This window comes from Desmodus rotundus, chromosome 13 (assembly GCF_022682495.2).
Source record: "Desmodus rotundus isolate HL8 chromosome 13, HLdesRot8A.1, whole genome shotgun sequence".
Lineage (NCBI taxonomy): Eukaryota > Metazoa > Chordata > Mammalia > Chiroptera > Phyllostomidae > Desmodus > Desmodus rotundus.
Window position 1 is genome coordinate 15,709,017 of NC_071399.1, and position 11,657 is coordinate 15,720,673.

Genomic DNA, 11,657 nt, shown 5'->3' on the forward strand with positions numbered 1-11,657 from the left:
CGGGGCTGATGTGGGGCTGCTTTCCCACAAGGCACACGGTGCCCGCTTTAGGGAGGCTGCTGCAGGGGAGCTGGAGGAGCACCGTCCTGAAAGTGAAGGAAGGTGTTCATGACCCAACTCTGCTACTGGCCTATGATAGGATGTTGGTGTGTCAACATCTCTGTGCCTCAGTTTATTCGTTGGTGAAATGGGATAACATCCCCCACAGAGATGCAGTAAGGATTGAGATAGTGACACACGAGAGTATCTATAAGCTGTAGGCCCCATGGAATGCTAGCTTCTCTAGTTAGCAGTATTTTAAGGCATAATTGACCGGATATCCTCCTACCCCTAGTCCCTCCCATACCCTTTTTGTTTTGTTTTGTTTTGTTTTGTTTTAGTATTTCTATTACACTAGAATATATACATAAAATTACCACTGTAACCATTTTTAAGTATACAAATCAGGGACATTAAATGTTGTACAACCATCTCCACTACCCATTTCCAGGATTTTTCATCAACTCAAACTGTCGCTCTGTACCCATTAAATAATAACGGCTCATCCTCCCCTCCCCTCAACCCCTGGTAACCTCTATTTATGAAATTGTCTATTCTAGATATTTCATGTAAGTGGAATCATACAATATTTGTCCTTTAATGTTGGGCTTATTTCACTTAGCATAATATTTTTAAGGTTCCTCTATGTTGTAGAATGTGTCCAGATTTTCTCCCTTTTAAGGCGGAATAACATTGCGTGGTGTGCACCACATCATGTTTATGTATTCATGCATCTGTTGGTTGTTGTTTCACAGTTGTGAATCATGCGGTTATGTTAAGCTGATAAGAATAGATATCTACGCTTGATCTTAGCCAAAGGCAAAGAAACGATGAATAATGCTGCTATGAACATTTGTGTACGAGTTTGTGTTTGAGCTCCTGCTTTCGGTTCTTTTGGGTGCATACCTGGGGCGGAAATGTTGGGTCATGTGGAAATGAACTTCTTGAGGAGCCACCAGACTTTTCCCCACAGCAGCTGTGCCATTTTACATTCCCATCAGCGAAGTGTATGGGTTCTGACTTCTCCACATCCTCACCAACACTTGCCATTTCTCATTTTTCTGTAATAACATCCTAATAGGTGGACATGGTTACCCCATTTGTTTTGAAGGGTACCAGTTACAACTCCATGTGGTGGGAAACCCGGGGCGGGTAAGGTCGTCTGCCCCCCGCTGGAACTCAGTGCATCAGGGAGCACACCTGGCACCCAGAGTCCTTTTTTTGACAGAGATTTTATCCAAAGCAAAATGGTTTTCCTAGGAGGAACAGGGAGAAAGACTTGGGAGCATAGTGACTTGACAATCCCGTCCATATGTTCATTTATTCATCCATTCATTTATTTCACAAATATTTATTGAATGCCTATTTTGTAGAGAACAAGGAAGAACTGTGGTAAATGCCATGGCAGTTAGATTTTAGAATTCCCGTAAACTGGAAGGGACCTTAAGAATCATCAAACACCCACCCCCATTCGGAATGTTTCCTAAAACTAGACAGAGCAATAGGGTTCAGGCTGCCCCAAGCCTTGAGGCAGAACTCTTCTCACTTTCAGGAGAATGGGTTTGAAACAAGGACAAGCATTTGTAAGGGAGCTATCTCTTGTCACAGGTCACTAAACAGAATAGTCACTCGATCAGCCCGTGAGATTTGAATGCAATAAAACAAGTGTCACGAAAACCTGATTAGATAAGCCCTGAGTACTCACACGGTCCTTACAACGTGATAACCTCCCACAGCAATGTCACATACAGGCTGTGTGCGAAGGCAGACACTGCTGACTTGGAATCTGAGAGGCAGGCAGGAGTGTGAGTATTTGATTTCAATCTGGGAAAATTCCGGAGGACTGGATTCAGAGGATTTATGAACACCGTCATATCCATACAATTGGATTTCATCAACAAACACAGACTTATTTTCTAGCTCAAAATGGGTCTTTCCAACTATATTAAAGGGCAAAGAGAAATAGATGGAAACCGTGGTTAGAATGCAATTCAGAGATACAGTTTCCACATACATGTTTATTTTACTCTGGTGCATGCTCAAGCCTCGGGAGCCCCAGAATAATCTGGACTCAGGGACAGCATCATTTTCTAAAGTCACATTCCCTTCTATCTCCTGTACACCCTCCAAAGCCACACAAAGGAGCAACCCCGGCCTCATCCACTTCCATCGGGACAGCAGCGTTTTCTGAGAGGGGGGTGAAGATTTGCAGGAAGAGCTCCCCAATCTTCACGAATCACCAAAGTGTCTGAAATGAAGGCTGGAACACAAGGCTAAATACTATTACACTGAACTTCTATAACTTGGGTGGCAATGAACCTCGTTTCCATTCTGTCTGTATTCTTGGTGCTGTACTGCATTTAATATTTAACTCTTATTGTTACGTCCATGGAAATACTTCACGGAAGTATTTAATGTCTTAACTATATGTATAGTCACTGAGCTACTCTTCTGTGGGAGACCCCAGGGCTCTCAGAAGCCACGTCCTTTTTGTCAGACCTACCCTCCTTTCCATTCAAGATTCCTGGGGCCATTTTCCTCAACCTTGGCACCAGGAGCCCAGCACTGCCCGGTAGGAGTGGCCAGTCATTTATAAAACAGAACCATTTTCCGGCACAAAACTACCGCCAAGGAAACGAGACTGTCTCCACCCTCAGGTCAATGTCAGGTCAGATGAGCACACCCTGGAGTGTTCGAGTATCTGCAGTGACTGGCCCCACAATCTCGTCTCTTCTGTGGGCAGGGCTGGGCACGCTGACAGTTTTCTGACAGTTGCCAGAACCCGGGGCTCTGTCGAAGATAAGAGGGAATGCTGATAAGTCACTCAAGATGATAGTGAAGGACAATTCAGTCCCACTAACGTGGTTCCTGATCTGGTAACTGCACTCATGCCGCTGCCAGAGCCCCAGGGGGCCTGGAAAGGGGCCGACTTAGCCCCCTGAGCTCTCCAACACCCAGAACTTTGGAAAGCCTTCTGAATATACTTATTGACATTTAAATGCAACCTCATTTAGGGAGTCACCCAGGATCGATAGGTGCACTTGTGCAAGGTGTGGCGATAACAACCTGGGGGTTGTGCAGTGCCCAACCAGTGAGGCACAGGCGCAGCGTGGGGTCACGCAGGGGAGTGGCCTTCTGGGGCTATTTTGCCACAGTCTGGCCTTGATCACCAGTTTTGGAGGTTTGGCCATCTCATGTATAAAGAGACTAGAGAGCTCTCTTAGGAACACCCCACCTTAGGTGGGCTCACACAGGCTTCTGTGATTCAAAATGACAACTACGGCAGTCTGAACAACCTGGGTTGGGACACAGGACACATTCTCCCTGGACCATGCTGAGAAAGGCACCAAAGACACTGACCCCATGATGCTCCCAGCTCTGTGGTTGACTATCCCTTGTTCGAGGGCTATACCTTTAGAGATGAAGAAACAACATTTCTAAGTCCCTGGTGTTACCAATCCCTGCAAAGCCGGTGGCAGTCTCTCTTAGATGAGTTTGTGGATCAAGTTTTATAGTTGAACTTACAGGGTAGCAACCTTAATTCCAAACTGTGGGCAGCTTTATACCAACCCTCAAATATGAAGATGCTACTGAGGCTCGCCAGAATCTGTGTCTGCTCCACTTTCACCAGCCCCTGAACACACCCTGACCGCTCCCCATTGCACACGTTCACGGACGGCACACCCTCCGTCTGACCCCCACCTTCTCCAAGGCACAGCTCAAGTCCCATCTCCTGTAGGAAGCTGTTCCCAACCACCCTCCCCATTACTGATCACTCGTCCTCTGAAAGCCTACAGTACTTAGGAGATAATGGAACATAATTTAGCCCCTAATTGGGTATTGGCTAGTATCAATCGCTGTCTTCCTGTATGTTCTATCTCACCAACTAGACTCTGGGCCACTTAAGACTGAAAAATGTATTTCATATTTCTGCAGCCTCCACCACCATGTCCAGCGCATTGAGCACATTTGAAGGTATTGGAGGTAAAGGAGCACATTAAATACCTCTTTCATGCTCCAAATACCACCACACTTTCTCTGCATCTCAAATCCGCTTTCCCCAGGAACCCTTCCTCAAGCACTGTGACTCACACCGATTTCTCCTGCCTTCCTGACTGCCCCTTACTGTCTGAACCAGGCTTTCTGCCACTCAGTTCTGTTCCATTGGAATGTAGCCTCGGCTTACACTGCGGGAGTTCTGTCTGCACACCTGCAGCCAGGGTTTGGGTGATGTTGGCTCCAGGTGCAAGTGACACATGGCAGGACAAGGTCTCAGCCAGTGTTTGTTGTTGTGCTGAAGGTCACCCTCCCAACCAGTGGGAAGTTACCCCCTGGCCTCGTCAGCATTGTCGATCGAGAGTCAGGCTTTGGCATAAGGTAGACCTGGGCACGAGTCCTGGGCTGTCACTTCTGCTGTGTCCCAGCAGACAGCACCTCCCTGAGCTCGCTAGGCCTCCATTTCCTCACTTGTAGATTAGGTGGGGGACCTGTAAGCCCTCTACCATACGGAGCTATTGTGAGTCTTAAGTGCCATCACACACTGAAAATATAAAGTACATAGAATAAGAGTTACAAATAGGGTCTTTGGAATCGGGCCACACAACCTTGACCGAAAGACTTAATTCTCTAAAATTCTGTATAAAAGAGATAATCATGTGAACCTTGTGAGCTTCTTGTGGGGATCATGCCAGATGATATCAGGTACTTATATGTTATTATTAACAGTAGTAGTGGTGATAATAGCAGTGATATTAAAATACTGTTACCATAGTAACTGGTGTGTGGGAAGTACTCATCTTCAACCACTCCAAGGTCCCCTTGTTTCTCTCCCAGGTATCAGGCTAGGTCCTCTGACCCCTTTGTCCACATCTACCATCTACACAGCTCGAAGCAGGGCTTGCAGCCTCATCAAATCAACCAAGGATGGAAGATATTTGGGAAAAAATGTTACATTGTTGCTAACGTATAATATGGAGTTAGGCTTACAATGGTGTTTGTACTGAACTCGTACAGAATTTTTTTGTCCTTATTTCCTAAACAATACAGTATAACAGTTCCTTACATAGCATTTACATGCTATTAGGTACAAGTAATCTAAAGATGATTTAAAGTATGGGGGAGGATGTGCACAAGTTATATGCAAATACCACACCATCTTGTACAATATAAGGGACTTGAGCACCTGCGGATTTCAGTATCCGTAAGAGGGTCCTGGGCCCAATCCCCCAGATACCAAGGGATGACTCTCCTACCTACCAAGGCAGACCTAGGAAAGCGAGGCCTCAGCACCTCCAGTTACACAGCTTTCTCCCAGCCCCGCCACACAGGGTATCCCGATCTCTAACTCCTAATCCTACAGAGGACCTGTGATAACAATCTGTAGCATAATAAAATCTGCAAGATTCTTCCTTTAGCAGAAATTGCGATGCTGCAGAGGAACCCTATGCTAAGGGTGAAACCACCCTCTGCCACACAATGCACTGGATGGCCCATGTTTGCAGGAGCTTGGCCAGGCTGTTCAGTCCTGTGGCTGCCGGATGTTTCACATGCAGGCTGTCAGCTCCCCTGGTCTGTGCTGCACGGTCCAGGGACTTCCTCCCAGGTTGGCCACCTGCCACCCCTGGGTCCTAAACTGATGCTAGAATGCTCTCCAACCTCCCAGTGCTTTACCGCGTGCAGCCGTCAATGGAATCTACAAAGCAAGGCTCTGTGCTCCGAGCCCTGGGCAAGTGGAAGCCTTTAGTACATTTAACTTGTGAAATTCTCCCTTCGGATTCTGTCATTTGTGGCATACTACTCAATTACTACCTATACTTTTTGGGTAGTGATTTCAATGCAACTAAACAGGCGCCATAATTTACTCCTCCCGGGGGCCCACTTTTCCGTGCCGATGAAATCCACACCATTCCCACTTAATCTTATTAGCTGGAATTTGTGGGCAGCTTCCAGGTGAACAGAGTAGGTATAAATGGGCAGTATTGCTCTTCTTCGTTTTTCCTCTAGCTCATTCTCGCCCCTTTAGATTTTAGACAATCATGACCATTTAATGGTGCGAAGGGCGCAGCTGGAAAACTGCAAAGAGGCTCTAAGGACCTAGGGGGGAGAAGCAACTTCAGACGTAACACAGGATGATTCTAGAAGCTTCACCATGGCTAGACATAATGTGCTGCAAACCTAGAGGAAAGACTCATGAAGAACAGCAGCACAAACTTATTAAAGCCACAACTAGCTAATAGAGGAAGAGAGGGGTAAAGAGAACGTTAAAACCACTGATAGATCTAAAATGTATTTACATTCGCCTAAGAGATATAGGCATGCCCAGAAGCACGTACAGAGTAACAACTGTGGCTTCCAGAGGCTCCCTGCGGCCAGAAACAGCGCTGACCCAGAACTGGGCTTGGGGTGGGGGGGCGGTGTGGGGGAGACTGATTCAGGAGGCCTGGGGTCAGGCTCCCATCCTGAATTTTAATGACACCCTGGGAGGCTCTGAGGCAGGTGGTTTATAGACCACACCTGGAGAAACTCTGAAGTAGATGACTCCAATTTTTCAGCTGTATAGAATATACACACTATCTCTAAACATTCAGTTCCTTGTATATCTTACACGTTCATAGCCTCTGTGTACACACGTGGGGAGAGACCACACCATCTGTCTCTCCACGATATATATGGATTCCACATGGGTCTCATTTACAATAGAACAACTGAATTTATAAGTGTTCAGTAAAATCAAATAAACACAGTGTGTGGATTTGAGTATTTTCTTTCCTCACTTGGCCCAGAAGAAGGACTTGATTTGTATCAAGAATCACAAACACAGCTCCATGTCTTGAGAACCAAACACAGAAGTGCCTGGGGGTTCGATTTCAGGTTCCGTTTCAGACAGTGTGGTGTCTCGTCTTTGCTCTTCTGAAGGCTTCTCGGGCCTTTCATCCTCGGACCTGAGTTTTGACCTCCAGAGTCTGACACTGGTGGAGTTCCTGGCCCCTGGCAGTTATGACCGCCATGCCCCGCCCAAGTGGAAAAGAATTTTTTCTCTTCTGTTAACCTTTCACCTTCAGGGGTGGCAAGGCTGTGTCAGCACATGAGCAGGTCAGGAGGGTGTAGAGAGGCTGACCAAAGGCGTGGGTAGAGCGGAGTCTGAGGCTCGGAGTGGGCTGCAGACGAAGGAATGGGATCTGAGCCCCTGGGGGGTAGGGAGGGGTCACTTTTGTGTCCCGTATTTGCCAGTCCAGTCTGGGTTTTCTCTTTCAAACACCTACTCTCTTTTATACATAATGTTAGAATTGGAAGAACATTTGTTTCTTCTTTCTTTCGTTCTTTTTAACATTCCACATGTAAGTGTTACCAGGCAGCATTTGTCCTTCTCTGTCCAGCTAATTTCATGTAGCACAATGCCCTCCAGCTTCCTTCACGCTGTTGCAGATGGCGGGGCTTCCGTACTTTTAACATCCCATTGTGGGTGTGTGAATATATATACACACGTATATATGGATATGGATATGTGTGTGTATGTATATACATGTATACCACCTTTTCTTCACCCATTCATCTCTAGACTAATGCTTAAGTTGTTTCCATGTCTCAGCTGATGTCAGCAGTGCTGCAATGTACACAAGAGCACAGATATCTCTTCAAGACAGCGATTTCGTCTCCTTTGGATGTACACCCAGAGGCTGGGCTGATGGGTCCTATGGTAGTTCTTTGTTAAATTTTTTGGGAACCTCCCTACTGTTTTCCATAGTGGCTGTTCCAGTTTACATTCCCACCAACAGTGTATAAAGGTTCCTTTCTTTCACATCCTCATCAACATTTATCATCTCTTCTCTTTTTGACAATAGCCATCCTGACAAGTATGAGGTGATACCTTATTGTGGTTTTGATTTGCATCTCTCTGATAAGTGGTGATGCTGAGCACTTACCTTTTCATATACATGTTGGACATCTGTACACCCTCTTTGGAAAAATGTCTACTTGGGTCCTTTGCCAATTTTTAAATTAGAGTATTTGGTTTTTTGCTGTTGAGTTGTATGAGTTCCTCATGTAGTTTAGATAATAACTCCTTATCAAATATATAGTGGCACATATTTTCTCCTATTCCATAGGTTGCCTTTTCATTTTGTTGATTGTTTTCTTTGCTGTACAGAAGCCTTTGAATTTGATGCAGTCCCACTTGTTTACTTTTGCTTTTGTCGCCTATACTTATGGTATCATATTCAAAAAAATCATTGCCAAGACCAAATTCAATGAGTTTTTTCTTTATGTTTTCTTCTAGGAGTTTTACAAGGTTTTTGTTTTCTAAGTCTTACATTTAAGTCTTTAATCCATTTCAAGTTAATTTTTGTGAATGTGAGTGATGTAAATGGCATTCTCAAAGCTCTGGCAGCTTATCAGAGATGCCCTACTCTAGTTGGATTCTTCCACCTTCCAATCAATGTATAGATTTGCCAAGTTTGCTTATTCCAAAATTGTATACACTCATGAACCGACGTGCAGCAAACAGCCTTTACCCCCATGAAGTGTATGCCTCATCCTTCAATCGGGAGGAATCCCAATGGAATCAGTTTTCCCTAGAGTGTGCTGAACACTATTATGATTCGTTAGCTTTATTTGTGGTAGTGGGGGGAGAAGAGAGAGATTGAATAAAATGGGAACAAATATTATGCTCCCAGCATTGATCTTTTTTGATTTCAGACAATTTGATTTGGTGGTCAGAATGCAGGTGATAGAAGTGGAGGGTAACAAGAAAGACAGAAAGGAAGGGAAGACAGTTATAGTGGATGAAGCTGAGAGGAGTAATGCGTCGTTGGGTAGTGAGACTGTTCTCATAGCACTTCTGTTGCATTGTTTTGTTGTAAAGAGAGTCAATAAAAAGATAATGCTCTAGGTTTTTAATGTAGTGAATTTCACCAAGGACCAAATACATCTGACAGTAGCCTGCCTTTTAAAAATGCAAACACTATGCTCAGATTTATTAATTTTCATGTTATGAATATTTAAATAAGGCTATCCCAAGGGAATCATTTACATAGAGCTAATGCACTTCCATTTTTAATGAAATGAATAGTCAACCATTAAAAATAAAATATTGATATGAATTGTTAGACTAATTGATTGGGGGAGAAAGTTACTGTGTAAGCAACCAGAGGTTTAAGAAAAATGAATAAAAATCGAACCACTCAATTTTTGTTAGCCCTTGGCATTAAGGAAGGCTCAGTCCAATATATTTCTTTTCACTTTGAACAATTGTTTTCTTAAAATGTCTAAAGAAAATTATCGTCGTAAATTAAGATTCAGGTAGGAAACATGAGCCAAAAAGTAATGTGATCTTCAGCAGCAGCACTTAACTGCTTAGTTCCTGCAACAAAATATGGGGTGGGGAGGTGAGGTCGTTTTCTTTATAATTTAGACTCCAGCCTGGATTCAACGTAAAATACAGTAACCCAAACTGAAGACGCCTCCCCCGAATTTCAGGATACTGTGCTTTTTCCAAGATGTGAATAAATGTAATTTTAAGTCACTTTAAAGATTACTGGTTTAAAACCCTTTTGAAGTCTTTTTTTTTTGTAAGTGCAAGGATTATTATGTAAAATAAACCCTGGCATTCCTTCTTCTAAGTATACTTTCCTGTGTTTGATTGTCTTAAAGTGAAGCATACCTTTCTTTGTGTTAAAGGTTTAGGCTTAACTACTGAACACTACTCAGTTCTCAAATTATTTTCAGTAGCTGAATCCATAAATAAAGAGCACAGATTTCACTGCCACCCCACATTCAGTTGGGAGGGAGTTGATAAACAGAAGAGGCAAAAAGGGTTGAGTTCTGATTTCTTGCTGAAGACCTCTTGCTCAGCTGTTTGATGAAGAAGGCATGTGTGGATTCAACTAAACACAAAGGCTAGCATGGTAGGTACCAGGAGCTCAAAAAATAACAAGAAAAACATGGAGAGCGCAAGTTGTTAGCATTTTGTAGACAGAGATAGAGACTAGAGGAGTGAGAGAATTGCAGATACTCGAGAGAAAAGGGATGCAGTGGGGAGGGGAAGCAAAGGGAGTAGGGCAATGTGGAAAGAGCCAGGTATGGGAGGAGCAAAAGCAGTGGACCAAGTAAGGAAGAAAAGGTCTAGAATTGGGCTATGAGTGTCATTTGGCGCAGTGCTCCTCATGCATACAAATCACCTGGGGAGCTTGTTAAAATGCAGATTCTGAGTCAGTTCTCCATTAATGTTACCACAGTTAGTTAACTAGTTATTAATATGAAAGAAAGCAAAAGGAATTAGACCTTGAGATTAATAAACTGGGGGGTATGAGCTTATTTGCTTCACCAGAAAACTAGCTTCACACCGCAGGGGATCATAACATTGCTCTGCCAAGGATCAAGACCCTTCTTTCCCCCTCTGGTACTGGAGTGTTGGGGGGGACAGGGGGAGATAAGCACTCGTGCAATAGAAGTCAAAATGGTGCAGGGGACGGTGCTTGACCTTAAAGGCCTGTCGATCTAACATGGGAAAATCATTGGCTAAGGGGTGGACCCATCAGAAGCCTCCGAAAGCTTGGGAAGTTGATTGTTTATTTTGAAAAAGCCTCTAGTCTTTCCCATTCCCAAGAATGGGAGATATGTATATATAAAATCCCAGGGGAACAAAGATGCGCTCTCTCTGTCTCTCTCTCTCTGTCTCTCTCTCTCAGTGACCCACACTCGCCTCCTTTGTTCATGTTCTCTCTCTCACCCAGGGACACCGAGCTCCCAGCAGATGACCAAGACAGTGTTGCACGAGTTTGACTGCTGAACCCAACCTAATCCAGGAAAATGGAGCTTGCGTGGCTCCTGAGCATGGGCTGAAGCTGGGGTCTGGGCCTCCAGTCAAAGCTTTAGATGGGAGATCGCAGGTTTCAACACCATGTGTTGGCAGTGTTTGCTGCCCCACCAGCCCAACCTAACGCTGCCAGGAAGGCTTTGGGAAATGTCCGAGAGCCACGGAAAACTCCGTAAGTAAAGACTAATGGGCCCCTTAAACTTAAAAACAAACTTCTCTGCCAAGAAGATGACCAAGGAGACTGTTAAAGCCAAAAAGCCCTGTTCCTGCCTCAGATGACACCTATCCAGAAATAGAAAAATAGTTCTTTTCCTTCAATCCTCTAGATTTTGAGAGTTCCGACCCACCCGAAGACCAGCGGACGGCGCTCCTCACCTTGACCAGCGAGCCTCTCGTGCTTCCCCGTGTGGGGAGTGCTAACCTGAACCGCTGCCACACCCGGGCGCCCCTTCACCTCTGCAGATGCCCTCTTCACTGTGGGAGGCGAGCCGGTTGCTGGCTCCTTCGAACATCCTGTCCACTCTGGCTGTTGGACTACCGCCTGTTTGCCATGACTTAGATATTTAAATTTCTTAAGACTATAGTTTGTGTGTATGTGTTAGTGCTTTGCATTAAGCAATTCTTTATTATTTAATAAAAATATGCCCATGCTGCTGATCCAGACCACAGTTTGAGCCAGCAAGATTAGCGGATCCCATTTGCATCTGCTGGAATGTGAAAAATGTCTGTGCCAAAGAATGAACTATTTATTAAGTACCTGTTGGATACCAAGCAATCTGCTAAGTACTCTGAAGAGTTTAAAAGA

At 44.6% G+C, this 11,657-nt stretch overlaps 1 pseudogene; it reads left to right on the plus strand.

Moving 5' to 3' along the window:
* Positions 1–4,723: 4,723 nt before the first annotated feature.
* Positions 4,724–11,419, plus strand: LOC112306683 (securin-like; annotated as a pseudogene).
* Positions 11,420–11,657: the final 238 nt, after the last annotated feature.